Genomic DNA, 15,739 nt, shown 5'->3' with positions numbered 1-15,739 from the left:
CATGGGCAGAGTCCCTGCATTCCTGGTGTAGACGTGGTTATTTTGTTGTTGTGTTAAGTATTATTAGAAATGAATGTTGAGTTTTTCAGTTACTCCTTTCTTAACATGTTGTATTAATAGATAAGCTGGCAAATCTGTAGATCTGTCTACATATATATTACCCCGTCCACACCTGCAGTCACCCTGATGTTAAGCAGAACTCCAGAACATCCCTCTCATCTACCTACAGTGCCTCTCAGTGCCCTTAATCGGCCTTTTCTTGTTCTTCCCTCCCCCTTTACTCTTCTCAGCCTCTGGTATCCACCATTTTCTCTGAAGGACTCTAAAATCAATGTTTTTAGATTCCACAGACAATGTGAAATGGCATTGTCCACTTGTCCCTGGCTCACTTTACTTAACATACTGACCTCCAGCTTCATCCACACTGCTGAAAATGGCAGAATTCCATCCTTTTGTGGCCAGACAGTATTATTCCACTGTATATATGAACTACATCTTTATTGTCTGTAAAAATGGGAGTGCAGAGGATCCAAAAGCCTAGCAATACATGTCTGAGTTCATAGCAGTGACTTCAGTTCTCAGTTCCTATTTTCTTTTCTTTTTGAATTAACATTAAGTAAAATAAGCCAGAATCAGATAGTGAAGTATGACATCTCTCACAGACATACAATCTGAGGAGAGGAGGAACAAGGGGTCTCAGCAAGATGGAGAATAAGTGTGAGAAATAAGGAAGGCAAATCTCATCAAACCAAAGTTTGCACTATTTTAAGTGTCAAAAGAGAAGCAAAATTTCCTTGGCAGGGAGGGCTACAAGGAGCATGATCCTGGGATCCTGGAAGCATGGCCTCACCTTTGTCCCCCTCTCGTCCTCCCTTCTCCATCCCCCTTTGAACCTTGCATTGGCTTGGCTTATTTCCATGGCACTAATCCCATGGCTCTCATGGAAATAATTGTCCTTGTTTGTAAACAGTTAAAGATGAAAATACCAAGGTTGGTTTATATCCTTGCTAGAGAATAATGGGAAGGGAATTTGTTGAAACATACAGAAAATAGGGAAGGAGTTGATTATACAAGAGAGAGAGAGAGAGAGAGAGAGAGAGAGAGAGAGAGATCATAAACAGAATGGGAAACCAGGAACCAGAGACCCATATTCCATATTAACAGTGGCATCTACTGTCCAGACACCACTGTCATCAGCTAATTGTACCTTTAGCTGAGTACATATGCTCTGGACCAAGCACCTGTAATTATTAACAATTTGAATTATTTGCTTTTATGATGCAATGAATAATTAACGTGGGGGTCCAGGGACTTTATTGTGTGACTCCTCTACATAGCTTGGCATCTTTAATTTTCTCCCAGGACAAGGAGAGAGAGGCCAGCCACATACAACAAGTCTTCTATTCCTCAAATGCCAGTCTACCCTTCAGAGAAGAGTCATCTTACAATTATTACTACTATCAGCTAGTGAATTCTCATAGACAGAGATTGTGGAGAGCCGCAATAACATTCGCCACCACAAGATGGCGCTGGCTTCCACTGCGCCCCACGTGGAAAGCCGGGATAGCTTTTTGCCATTACAAGATGGCGCTGGCCTCCGCCGTGCCAGCCGACTTCCTTTCAGGAAGTTAACTGTGTGCGCATGTGCAAGAGTGCCTTCGTGCCAGGTCTTTGCCCACTCCGGGGCGTGCCTAATGAGATCATGGCGACCAATCAGGTGTGGATGCGCCACACTAGGGTGTATATAAGCCGCACCATGCTGGCGCCCTGGGCCCTCTCTCTCTCTCTCTCTCTTTTTTTTTTTTTTTTTTTTTTTGGTTCATTTTTTTTTTCGGAGCTGGGGACCGAACCCAGGGCCTTGCACTTCCTAGGTAAGCACTCTACCACTGAGCTAAATCCCCAGTCCCCAGGCCCTCTCTTTAAGATACAATAAACATTTTAGCTGCAGAAGGATTCGTGTGTCCCTGTGTGTTCTTGCTGGCGAGATATCACAGGGCATCTGGTGCCGAAACCCGGGATAGAAACGCCACACCATCGCCAGACGCCGAGAGAGGGGTCCTCTGTCCGCGGAGGGAATCCAGAACTGCAGTGTTTTAGGGTAAGCTCTGAAAGATATATTTGGTCTTGATCTGTTCCACTTCTCTCCCCCGCTAGAAGATGCGGCGGAAGTTTTTGTTATCGTTTTAGCAGCCTTCATGCTTTCTCTTTTGGTTTTTGATTTTTTGGCTGCTGCTAGACAACGTCAGAGGTCGTGCCTGGAAGATGGGAGCCGCCCAACTGTAATAGCAGGACAGAGAGTGCTAGGGAAGTTACAAGGCAGCATGTCAGAAACAGAGCGGGATGAAAGATTAAAGAGCTCAAAGAGAAAAGATAAATATAAGCAAAAAGGCCCTTCCAAGGACCTTGGATCTGAGGAAGCAAGAGATTGGGGAAAGAACGCCCCAGGAGAGAAACAGAGAAAGGAGAAGAAAGCTTTGAAAAGGAGAAGCCTTTATCCAGTAAAGGAGTTAGAGGCTTTAGAGCTTGATAGCTCAGAAACAGATGAGCTTGGCTCCTCTGAGGAAGAGGATTTAGAAGATGAGGCAGCTCGCTATGAAGAAGAAAGATATGGGCCTAGGTGGAGAGCCACTGTGAAGAAAAGTTATGGATCCCTTGTGGACATCACTGGTAATTTTGTTTAAGCTTCACAGAGTCATACTGATCAGATTTGATAGAGGTAGACCGCCTGAAAAATCTACTCAGGAGAATCAAACAAAAGGACATCTCAACGCCCATGCCCAGTTTGATGGAGTTAATGTAATTGGGTTGTGAGTGGAAATATTCAGGACTGTGTTTCACTTCCATACCATTTGTGAATGTCAGTCGTGCTGCTCAGATATCCTGTAATATATCTCAGTATCTTACAGGAATTTGGTTTCAACATGTTGATGAACTAGTCCAGGAATTGAGACAATTCATCGTCCATATCAACTCCACTCGAGTGGATAGTCACCGTGGAAGTGGTGGGAAAGGGGAAATCCTACCTCTCTGCTGACTCCTATTGGAACCTGGGTTCCTTTTCTGGGACACCATCTAGTTTTTCCCCTTTGTCTATTGTCTGTCCTTGGTGCACCAAGCTGTCCATGTATGTCAGTTTATGTCTGTGGTTTTTGTTTCTTGTTGCTTAAATGTTTTATGTTTCATGTTCAAAAGAGAAAATGGTAAAAACTTTATCTGCTGGTCGTTCACACCTTGATTTGGTTTTAACTCGTTTCAAAAAAGGAACAAATGAATAAAAAACAGTTTCAATCGGCCTTTAGAGCCCTATACCTGTAGCCAGGAGTCTAGGTCAGCTGGAGAAGCTGCCCGGGGGGCTGAGCGTCTGCACAAGCTGATCTTAAAGGTGCCAACAGCTCCTCAGCTTCTTTGGTACAGGATCTGATAGCTGTTTCTCTTAGAAAAATCCCTGACTTATTATTTGACTCAACAGGTGGCAAGGTGCTTCTCTTAAAATCATAGCTAAAAAGATAAAAATGGTGCTTGGTCTAAATATTAAAGACATGTGTAGCCACTTCAATTTTGTTTCTGATTGGTTTTAAATGTACAAATATGCTCTACATACATTGGTTATGGACTATTGGCTTTTAAGTTATTGGATATGGTTAAAAAAGTATGGGGGTTGAGGATTTGGCTCAGTGGTAAAGCGCTTGCCTAGGAAGCGCAAGGTCCTGGGTTCGATCCCCAGCCCCGAAAAAAAGAAAAAGGAAAAAAAAAAGTATAATATTGGTAACAAAAAGTTGACATAAAACTGATAATTTGTATGAAGTCATTCTAGACAACATGTGACATGGGCCAACCTAGGGAAACAGGTCTAAATTGAGATAATATTTTTATGGAATTCTTACTCTAGAAACCAGGCTTCTAAAAGAATTTAGGGCAATGTCTCTTTGTTGAGGTATTGGAGACCGCACCATCGTGCATTCATATGTAGGAATTGACAGTCAAACTTTGTAACGGTGTTTTGGAGACTGGATTTTAGAAGCTAGTTTGTTAGAGGTTGAGTTTTGCTTTCCAAAGTTGTGGTTTACCCTGGAGTTATCTGTATTTTGATGCTAATTCCACTGCCCCAAGAACAACTGCCTAGTCACATACTCAGAACTCAGGTGACATTCCAAAGTTGTGGTTGTGCTCTGGTGTTACAAGGAGAACTTAAAGATTGTGATTAAGGATTGCCAGTGTTACATTGACTAGCTCAAACTTATTTGTAATTAAGAAAAATCAAACAGGTAGAGATTGTTACAGGATTTATGAAGGATTGATGGGGTTTTGGAACTTGTGAGAGCATTACAGGTTGTTTGCTTACTCCAACTGCCATTTCAAGACAGATTTAGAGGATTGATTGTGAGTTTTCATTTCATGAGCTTGCTTATAATTTTAGAGAGCCCATAAAGTGATATCATTAAGAATGACTAACAGCCTTGTATTATGTAATTTTGTCGCTTCTTCAATGTTAGAAGTTAGAACTTTAAATCTTTCAGTGTATATGAAAATTTTTACTACAAATCTTTGCTCTCAAAATGAGCTTTAATATTTGGGGAGTAGCTGTTACACTACTCCAGAAAAGAATATTTGAAACTAATTTTAAGCTTCTAAGGATATGTTAATTGGCTAAGTACCTCACCTTACCAGAGGACTTAGGTCTTTGTTATCCACATTAGAGATAAAGCTTCAGTTGTGTTAATACAAAATTGTAGGCTAGAGTCATGGAAGTATTTTAAAAAGAAACCTGGTAAAACATACCTTATTCCAAACAACAATTAAATTGGTTATTACAAAATACTGATATTTGGCCTATTACATATACAAATTTTTCAGGCAAAATTGATAATTTTACTCTTTACATGCTTTTGTATTTACTGTAAATTTGTACATGCTACCCATAGAAAATGCGCTTAGTGTATTTATAGGTGGTTCATCTAATGAAAAGGCTACATGTATGATTAGATCACTTGTTTATTCTCTTGAGTTTCTGCTGCTTCAGCACAGATTATTAAATTCCATGCTTTAGCCACTGTTTTTAAATCAAGCTTTCAATTCATATACTGATAGCCAATGTGCTGCTTGTGGTTTACAATTGATTTCAATTACTTAATGCTTTACTAGAGACAAGTTTTCTACATGAAATCAGTGAGTGATGATTTCAGTGTGAATTGTCTGACAACTCACTGTCCTTTCAGTGCTCTGGCTCAGACAACTAAACAAAACCATAGACCCAGCTCTTTGGAAATGGTAATGGAGTTGATATGAAAAGAGGAAGACTCCATTTGCTTACTTTCAATTCCCAGCCTCACCCTGCCAGCTCAGAGATTTCTAGTAAGACTGAAATTGGACAATATTTACAGGATTTGACATTTCTAATTAATGCTTATGTTTAGGTAAATAAAGTTTGTGAGGTGCTAGAGAGATGGCTTAGTGGTTAAGAACACTAAGTACTGTTACTTTATAGGACATTAAGAACTCAAATTAGATTGCCTGGGCTCCTTAACAAGGGAGGACAATGATACCAGACAGATTATAGGCCTTACATAAGAACAATTAGTCAAAAATCTCATTCTTTCTAATATTTTAATAATTAAAAGGGGGGAGTTATCCCTGTATGCTAAATAATGCTCCTTTTATTTCAATTTTAAAATTTGTATGCCAAGGAACACTCTGAGTGTTTATGACACTCTACAACTAGGCATACTTCTGACTAGGTGAAATAGAAAGATCCACATATTGGCATGATCCTGTACAGGTATTTTTATGGGGAAGAGGGAATGTTTGTGTTTTTTCTACAGGATGCTACAAGAGTATGCCAGCTGCCAGAAGTGGTTGGTGAGACCTGCTGATCCTGGTTGCATGAAGATTCAGCTCTCCTGGTTCAGGTCCCTGGAGTCATTCCTCTGCCCTGAGAGGAAGATGGAAGATTCCCCCTCATCTTTTGTCATCACAGAGATTTTGGCGTTGCTGCAGTCAGTGTTACCGCTGCGTGTGTCCCGTCCCACTGTGGCCTGCTCTCTGACCCTCTGTGCACTGCTGCTTGCTGGAGAAGACTGGACTCCAGGCGTTGCTGCCCCCCTCATTCCCCTGGTGACTCTTGCTGCCTTAACTGGTGTTGTCATTTTGCAGTCTATAGCTTCACAGGAATGCCACCTGCGTAAAGCTGCTGTGGACTGGGGAACTCTGCCCTGGTTGTGCAGATCTCAGACATGGTTCCATTGCCTGCTGGTTGTTCCAGAAAAGAATGGCTGATCCTAAACTGTCCTGGGAAAGACCTTGTTATTTTCGCTGCTATTGTAGCAGCCATTTACTGCTGCAGCCATTGTGTCTACAGTGTCTGGAGTTACCCTCCCCCCATTCTATTGTTAGACAAGCACAGTGGGTGAACTTTCTGGAGTAGTTGCTAACAATTGGGAATTCTAAATTTTATTATAGGAGCGGCTTGACTACGGCCCTTGGTGGTAGCAGCTGAGGAGAACCAGATGAGGTGCCCACTACTTATCGGGAATGGCTCTGTTTGGTACAGCCCTATGCTGTAGATTAGTGTTCATGCTATGGTTGGTTTGCAAACTCAGATCTCAACAGAAACGTGACAAGGTCGTTGTCACTCAAGCACTTGTGGCCATTGAACAAGGGGCCTCCCCTGGAATTTGGTTATCTATCCTCAAAAATTAGTCGACATCTGAGTTCTCTACTCTTGCACCCCATGGATTTGTGGATCCATTGCACTGGGATGAGAGAGACTCAATGATTCTTTGATCAGCCCTTCTACATCGCTGAGGTTTCCTCATTACATGCGATAGGGTGATCATGATTTCCCCACTAACTCATTTTCTGGCTGGCCTCTTTTGTAGAGTTCGCCCTAGGTCGTTTAACAGTTACTGTCACACAGCACTGTGGTATCCAGAGACGGGCAACTTTCCTCATGCACAGACCAATCTAAGACACGGGGCCCAGTGGTGATAGGGTTACCCTTTGACGGATAAGGCTGTGACATAGAGGAATGACCTAAGACAGGAGCCACAGCAGATGGACGTAACTACAGGGACCTAGACCAGCCTCTTATTAGTAAAACAATAAGGGGGAGATGTGGGAGCCGAAATAACATTCGCCACCACAAGATGGCGCTGGCTTCCACTGTGCCCCACGTGGAAAGCCGGGATAGCTTTTTGCCATTACAAGATGGCGCTGGCCTCCGCCGTGCCAGCCGACTTCCTTTCAGGAAGTTAACTGTGTGCGCATGTGCAAGAGTGCCTTCGTGCCAGGTCTTTGCCCACTCCGGGGCGTGCCTAATGAGATCATGGGTAAGCGACCAATCAGGTGTGGATGCGCTGCGCTAGGGTGTATATAAGCCACGCCATGCTGGCGCCCCGGGCCCTCTCTTTAAGATACAATAAACGTTTTAGCTGCAGAAGGATTCGTGTGTCCCCGTGTGTTCTTGCTGGCGAGATAGCGCGGGGCAAGAGATGAGTGTATGCCTGTAATATTCCCATGAAAAACATCATATCATTGAGTTCTTAAGAATTCCTAGGCTTTCCCTGGTTCACATCCCATGTGGTGCCTTCCCCCTTTAAGAATAAAGGTTATCTTCTTAGGCTCTCATTACGAAAAGGAAATAGCATGAAACAACCGGTCTAAATGTCATATTTCATTTAAAGAAAAATCTGTTTTATATATGTATGATAAAACAGAAAATATGGGTAAAACAGTAAGCAATTCACTTATTACATATGAATACAGCATCAGGGTGGGATACACTCTCACAGATCCATGGAGACGCAATAGTCATGGCCTTCACCCCATCAGCAGACACATCGATAGATCTTCATCTTACATGCTGTGACGGTTTGAATAAGTTTAGTCCCCACAGATTCACATGTCTGAATGCTTGGGCATAGAGAATGGCCCTATTAGGAGGTGTGGCCTTGCTGAAGGAAGTGTATCACTGTAGGAGGTGGGATTTGAGGTCTCCTGTCTGAGCTCTGCCCAGTGTGGAATCAGTGTGGCACTCAATAGCAGAATCCTTGAGAAATGCTGTCTCAAAACATAGATGGAGGGTGATATTAAAAAAGGTACCTGATGTTGACCTTTGGCCTCCTCACATACGTGTGTGTGTGTGTGTGTGTGCACATAACCAAAGGAAACATCCTTCACAAAGGCACACTATTTGTCACTGAAAACCAAAGCACACGTCCAGATGTTGGATTGAATGATCAGGAAGTGAGAGACAACAACGCAGCAGCCCGGGGACTTTGCTTCTTCTCACTACCCAATTTCCACCAAGGTTTCAATGATACCTGCTGTCAATGTGGTCTTTACAGAAACTGTCAGTAACCCACAGGTCCTGAAATGACAACATATGTAAGTTATCATTTAAATTTATATTTAAAGATCAGCATCACCCATTCTCATAGCTCGTTCTGAGAGGGGGCTAACAGCACGGTGACACTAGCCAATTTCATTCCTCTCTCAGCTGAAACTAGAACTCATCATTCTGTGGGAAAATGGTGGTTAGCCACGTAAGCGAGACAATAGGATGATGCCCTAGATAGAAGCTACATTCACTTCAGTTTGCAGGCACAGGTGCACCTGCAATGAGCAGAACAGAGGGCATCTTGAAGGCATGCTTTTTTTTTTTTTACATTTCAAATGTTGTCTCCCTTCCTGGTCTGCCCTCCACAAACCCCCCATCCCATCCTCCCTCCCCTTTGCCTCTAAGAGGGTGCTCCCCCATCCTCCCACCCACTTCCTGCCTCACCCTCTAACCACACCGTACCCTGGAGCAACAAGCCTCCAAAGGACCAAGGACCTTCCCTCCTGTTGATGCCAGATAAGGTCATCCTCGGCTGCATATGCAGCTGGAGCCAAGGATCCCTCCATGTGTACTCTTTGGTGGGTGGTTTAGTCACTGGGAGATCTGGGAGGTCCAGTTAGTTGATATTGTTGTTCTTACTATGGGATGGCAATCTCCTTCAGCTCCTTCAGTCCTTCCCCTAACTCTTCCATTGGGGTCCCCAGCCTCAATCTGATGGTTGGCTGTAAATGCCTGCATCTGTCTTAGTCAGATGGTGTCAGAGCCTGTCAGAGAACAGTCATACTAAGCTCCTGTCTGTGAGCACTTTTTGGATCAGCAAGCGTGTTGGGGTTTGGTATCCACAGATGGGATGGATCCCCAGGTGGGGCAGTCTCTGGATGGCCTTTCCTACAGTCACTGCTCCATTTTTTGTTCCTGTGTTTCCTTTAGACAGGAACGATTCTGAGTTAAAAATGTTAAGGTGGGTGGGTGGCCTCACCCCTCAACTGAAGGTCATGCTTATCTACTGGAGGTGGTCTCTTCAGCTTCTATCTCCCATCTGTTGAGTGTTTCAGCTAATGTCATCCCCACTTTGTCCTGGGAACCTCTTGCTTCCCGGGTGTCTGGGAATTTCTAGTGGTTCCCCACACCCTCAGTTCCAACTGAAGAATCTCAAATGACCAAGAAGGACCTAAAGAAAAGTCCCACTTCCTTAGTCATCAAGGAAATGCAAATAAAAATGACCTCTCAAGGGAGCATCTACCTCACACCAATCAGATGGCTAAGGTGAAAAACTCAGGTAACAGCAGATGCTGGCAAGGATGTGGAGAAAGAGGAACACTCCTCCATTGCTGGCGGGATTGCAGGCTGGTACAACCACTCTGGAAATGAGGTTCTTCAGAAAGTTGGACATAGTACTTACTACCTGAGGACCCAGCTATACCACTCCTGGGCATATACCCAAGAGATGCTCCAGCATACAATAAAGACACGTGCTCCACTATGTTCATCGCAGCCTTATTTATAATAGCCAGAAACTGAAAAGAACCCAGATGCCCTTCAAGAGAGGAATGGATACATAAAATGTAGTACATTTATACAATGGAGTACTACTCAGCTATTAAAAATAATGACTTCATGAATTTTGCAGGCAAATATCATCCTGAGTGAGGTAACCCAGGCCAAAAGGACACACATGGTATGTACTCCCTGAGAAGTGGATATTAGCCCAAAGGCTCAGAATACTCACAATACAACCCACAGACCACATGCAGCTTAACAAGAAGGAAGACCAAAGTGTGGATGCTTTCATCCTACTTAGAAGGGAGAACAAAATAATCACAGGACGTAGAAGGTGGCAGGGACATGGGAGGAAGAAAGGAGGGGGGGGGGGAAGAGGAGCAGGAGCAGGTATGGGAAGAGGGTCAGGAGGATGAATAAAAATATTATTAGTAGGGAGTGGGGAAGGCATGCTTTTTTAAAGCCCATTTTGACATAGACCTTTGGTATGCATAGGCATAACTGAGACAACATCTTGGAGGAAATACATGTTCTGTCCACCTGCAGTTTCTTCAACTAATGTCCTCTCATCTTTTCACTGCTTCTTTCCTGCAGACACAGGCACTTCTGTGGGAGAGGGTGACATGTGCCATCCAGCAATTTGATAAAGCAGCAAAGGTTTTGTCACTGACTTATACTTCAGAATGTGTGTGTTACTAGAGAGTTGGTTTAGTGCTTGAGAGTACTTATTGCTCTTCCAGAGAACCTGGGTTCAATTCCCAGCACCAACAGTATCTGTAACTTCAGTCTCACCTGATAGGTGCAGGCACAACATACATGTACTCAGACATGAATGCAGGCAAAACACCCATACACGTAATTATAGATAAGTTTCAATTTAATTGTTTTGGTTTTGGATTTTCGAGACAGGGTTTTTCTGTATATCCCTGGCTGTCCTGGAACTCGCTTTGTAAACCAGATTGAACATAAACTTGGAGGCCTGCCTCTGCCCCTGCCCCTGCCCCTGCCCCTGCCCCTGCCCCTGCCCTGCCCCTGCCCCTGCCCCTGCCTCTGCCTCTACCTCTCTGCCTCTGCCTCCCGGGACTAAAAGCAGATGCAACACAGCTGATTGAAACAGACACAAATACTTACACCCAACCATTGGACTGAATTCAGGGAACCCATGGTAGAACTAGGGGAAAGATTAAAGAAGCTGAAGGGGAGGGCGACCCCATAAGAAGACCAGTAGTCTCAACTAACCCAGACCCCTGAGAGCTCCCAGAGGCAGAGTCACCAACCAGGCAGCACATACAGGCTGGTGGGAGGCCCCCAGCACCTATGTAGCAGAGGACTGCCTGGTCTGGCCTAAGTTGGAGAAGATGCGCCTAATCCTTGACAAACTTGAGGCCCCAGGGAAGGGGGAGGCTGGTGATGGGGGAGCACCCTCTTGGAGGCAAAGGGGAGGAGGAATGGGGTGAGGAACTGTGGGAGGGGAGACAGAGGGCAACTGCTGGATTGTAAATAAATAAAATAATAAGAGAAAAATACCAAGTGCCACTACATTCATCTTTAAATTTAAAATATTTTAAAGATTAAGCAATGTTGTTTCCCTAATAATCAAATTACACATCATCCTTTATCTAAAAGGTCTTAGATAACATCCAGAGAAAATTCCAGGATGGCTCTCTGGTTTCGGTAGTCTTTTTTCTTTCTTTTTTCCTTTTCTTTTTTCTTTTTTCTTTCTTTCTTTTTTTTCAACATCAACACTCATAGCCAATATCTTATAATAAATTAATAATTCTCTCTCCTCCAGCTTATGATCTAGGGTACTAGTCACAGTTTATCCAGTGGTTCTCAACTTTTCTAATGCTATGACCCTTTAATACATGTTGTAGTGACCCCCCAACTATAAAATTATTTCATTGCTAATTCCTAACTGTAATTTTGCTGCTGTTATGAATCAAAATGTAAATATCAGATATGCAATCCCCAAAGGGCTTGTGACACACTGTTTGAGAACCTCCATTCTATACACTCCTTGAGTCCTCATGTTTCTCAGACACAGGGTATGACATGGCCAGAAGAGGCCCAGAGCAGAGGGCAAGAACACTCTGACCTAGATCTAATGGTGGAAGTGCCCCTGGTGGCTACACTTTTTATTCTAGCCTCTTTAAATAGGAGACTAATGGTTCAGAACATGGTCTAGAAACAGCCCTAGAAAAGCCTCATTTATATGACTATCTGGGCAGAGTTTCCAGGAAACCACATTATTAAATAATCGTTTTAAGTGATTCGCATTAAATGTTGAGAACTGTTAAGTCAACAACTAGAAGTGGGTATTAAGGGTTTCCTTCTCACATAGAGTCTACCAACTTTATAGACCACAGGACTAAACTCCTGAATAGTTGCTTCCCATTCTAAAGCCATGATCATCCAGGCAGCCCATTTATCCTCTTGGCCTGAACTCTTCACAGTAAACACTGATCATGCTCTGCAGTTCCAGGAGACCTATAACCGAATTCCTGGCAAGCTGTCAGACGACTCAACATGCTGTTTTCCTAGCCAGTTCCCCCATCCAGTTTCCTGGAAACTCTGCAGCCTCCTGAGGGAGAGCTCTTCCAAGAACCCACAGCCTCTCCACTGAAGTGGGGCAGCTTTATAAATTGTTAGACCAAGGAGCCAAGAACTAGAAGCACCAGCAGAGCAGGAAAAGTAAGTGTCCCAACTCCAAAAGATTAAGCTCAGCTTTCCTGCACTATTTTTATCTATCTAGTCCCTCTATAGAGTGGGTGCTAACTACACATGGGGGTGAGGGTATGTCTTAGTTTGGGTTTTATTACTGTGAAGAGACACCATGACCAAGGCAACTCTTATAAAGGCAAATGATAAGTTGGGGCTGGCTTACATTATCATCACGGTGGGAAGCATGGCAGCATGAATGCCTTGGTGCTGGAGAAGCCAAGAGTTCTACATCTTGATATGAGACAGCCAGGAAGAGGCTTTCTTCCCCACAGGGAGAAGCTTAAGCATAGGAGGAAACCTCAAACCCCATCCCCACAATGACACACTTCCTCTAACAAAACTACTCCTTCTCCAATAAGGCCACACCTCCTGAAGTCCCACTTCCCATGGGCCAAGCATATTCAAACCACTACAGGATGATTTTCTTTATTGTTTCAAACTCCTTATGACACAACTATGGGGAAGAAATGAAAAAAATTGCTTCATCCAAAACTCCTTATTAGGACTGAAGACAGTCCTAACTTAGTAAAGTACTCATCCCACAAGCAAAAGGATATGGGCTCAATCCCTGGAACCCACAAACAAAGGCTGGCTGTGGCAGGTAGAGCATATTTGTAATCTCAGCAGTGTAGAGGCAGAGGCAAGAGGGTCTGTAGGTTGATGTCCATATGCAGGTGAGGGCTGGCACCAGTTAGGTCAAGGCCATGATTGGACAATAATAAAAATAAGGCAAGGACAAAGTTTTTGTAAGACAGGAGAGAAGAAGAGGGAAGGAGAATCAAAATGGAGATGGAGAAAGATGACCCAGATCTGGGTGGTCTTGAATTGCCAAGGTAGTTGGGATGGATTTCTGTAGGCAAATTTCTTGTATCTAGGTGGGCGGTTTATATCCTTATCAATTGGTTGTAAGTTTGTTGTGTGGCTGTATTGTGGATTGAGAATTTAACATATAAATCTGATGGTTGGGTTGCAATTTGTTGCATCTTGATTTTTTTTTTCAGTAGATTCATATAAACACAATTTTATTTCTCTTTCATTTTTTTTTAAATTAACTTGAGTATTTCTTATATACATTTCGAGTGTTATTCCCTTTCCCGGTTTCCGGGCAAACATCCCCCTCCCCCCTCCCCTTCCTTATGGGTGTACCCCTCCCAACCCTCCCCCCATTGCCACCCTCCCCCCATAGACTAGTTCACTGGGGGTTCAGTCTTAGCAGGACCCAGGGCTTCCCCTTCCACTGGTGCTCTTACTAGGATATTCATTGCTACCTATGGGGTCATCTTGATTTTAATGGGTTGTTGGGAATGTAAACAGAGCAGTGACAGAGAGTCATGAGAGGGTAGCCACCGCTGAGACCAGGGGGTGGATGCTGGAAATGTGAGCAGAGTTCACAGTAAGAGAGCCTAAGATAGGCGGTCTCTGCATGAAACTGGTGTGGCAGCGACCTGCCTGGGTTAGAGTACTTTGGGAGCAGCATGAAGCTGCTGACAGAATTAGCACTAGTTCCAATGGCCCACAGGAGCCAGAATTAGTGAGGGCACAACTGCAAGGGTACTCTCGCAGGAACAGTTCTGCGGTTTTTTATTTTTACCACGACAAGGGTCCCTGGGGCAATCTCCAGGTTCAGTGAGGTAAATTAGTTCAAAAAGTAAAATGACACCTGACATACACCTCCGGCTTCTGCATACATTCACCTTGCCTTTTCCTTCCCATGTATATGAACCTCTACTTTCTTCTGACCCTTTACTCTTTTAGAGTTTCGTCTTTTCTCCATCATTCCCGTATTTCTAGTAGTGAGGGCAAGGCCAGCACATACCAGCACAGTAATCACATCTTTAATAATAGACTTTTAGTTTCCAACATAATTGAACTCATCAGAAGAGAAAAATGACTTCACAAGTACGTTTGTAAATTTCATAGGTGATAGACTGTCTCCAGCTGGACAGACTAGGAACTGGAAATTACGTGCTATCTTATAATTTAAAAGAAATTCAGGTCCACTTTTCTTCCATAAGAATGGTTGTCGATATTATATCTATAGCTTCCCTTTTACGTACTAGTTTTTCATTGTACATCTTCCTTCCCATGAAATCTGTCGCCATCAACTCTGAAAATTGCAAAGGTTTGATGGGCTAAGTCTGTGGTCTTCAAACTTTTTTCTTTTATATTTTTCTAAAGAAACGTTGGAAATGTGTGCATTCCCCACACCTACTTGCACACTTTCTTTTTCACACAGGGACAGTTGCTTTGCTTTGGTTACCTATTTGTGTGTACATTTAAAGATGCCACATGCATGCTTCAGTGCAAGTGTGGGTGTGGGAGTTGGTTCTCTCCTTCCACCCTGTGGATCCCAGGAACCAAATTCAGGTCATAAGGCTTGGCAGCAATCACTTTTGTCCACTGGACCTCTAACCACCATTTGCACATTTTCAGTAATACTTAAAATTTTCAATCCAAGTTTAAACCACTGCAAAAAACAAACAAACAAACAAACAAACAAAACTTCCAAGTATAGTATAAATGTTAGTTTTTAGAACATATTTTAAAACCTGTATACTATAAGCTTTACGTAATATCCTTTTCTTACTTAAAAATTCATAATCAAACCTTCAGGTCTATACCTCTGTTGAGACCGATATGAGTGTCTGCCCCTCTCACCACCCCAAAATCTGCAAGTCTCTCAGGAGATCTACTGCACTAGAAACACAGATATCCCAGGAGATCTACTACAACCAGGGTCACAGAACGCAAGCTCCAGACAGAGAGGTCCAGGCCAGTTAACACCAGAGATAATTAGATGGTGAGAGGCAAGTACTAGACCATAAGCAACAGAAGCCAATATTCATTGGCACCATCAGAACAAAGTTCTCCTACCACAGCAAGTCTGAGATAGGACAACACACCTGAAAAAGCATGATTCTAACCTAAAATCCCACCTCATGAAGAAAATAGAGACCTTTAAGGAGAATATAAATAACTCACTTAAAGAAATATAGGAAAACACAGTCAAACAAGTAGAAGTCCTTAAAAAGGAAACAAATAAATCCCTTAAAGAATTACAGGAAAACATAATCAAATAGGTGAAGGAATTAAACAAAGCAGTCCAAAACCTAAAAATGGAAATAGAAACAATAAATAATTCACAAATGGAGGCAACCCTGGAAATGGAAAAGATTAGACCAG

Source organism: Rattus norvegicus, chromosome 6 (genome assembly GCF_036323735.1).
Source record: "Rattus norvegicus strain BN/NHsdMcwi chromosome 6, GRCr8, whole genome shotgun sequence".
Classification (NCBI taxonomy): domain Eukaryota; kingdom Metazoa; phylum Chordata; class Mammalia; order Rodentia; family Muridae; genus Rattus; species Rattus norvegicus.
Note: the sequence above shows the minus strand (reverse complement) of the source record.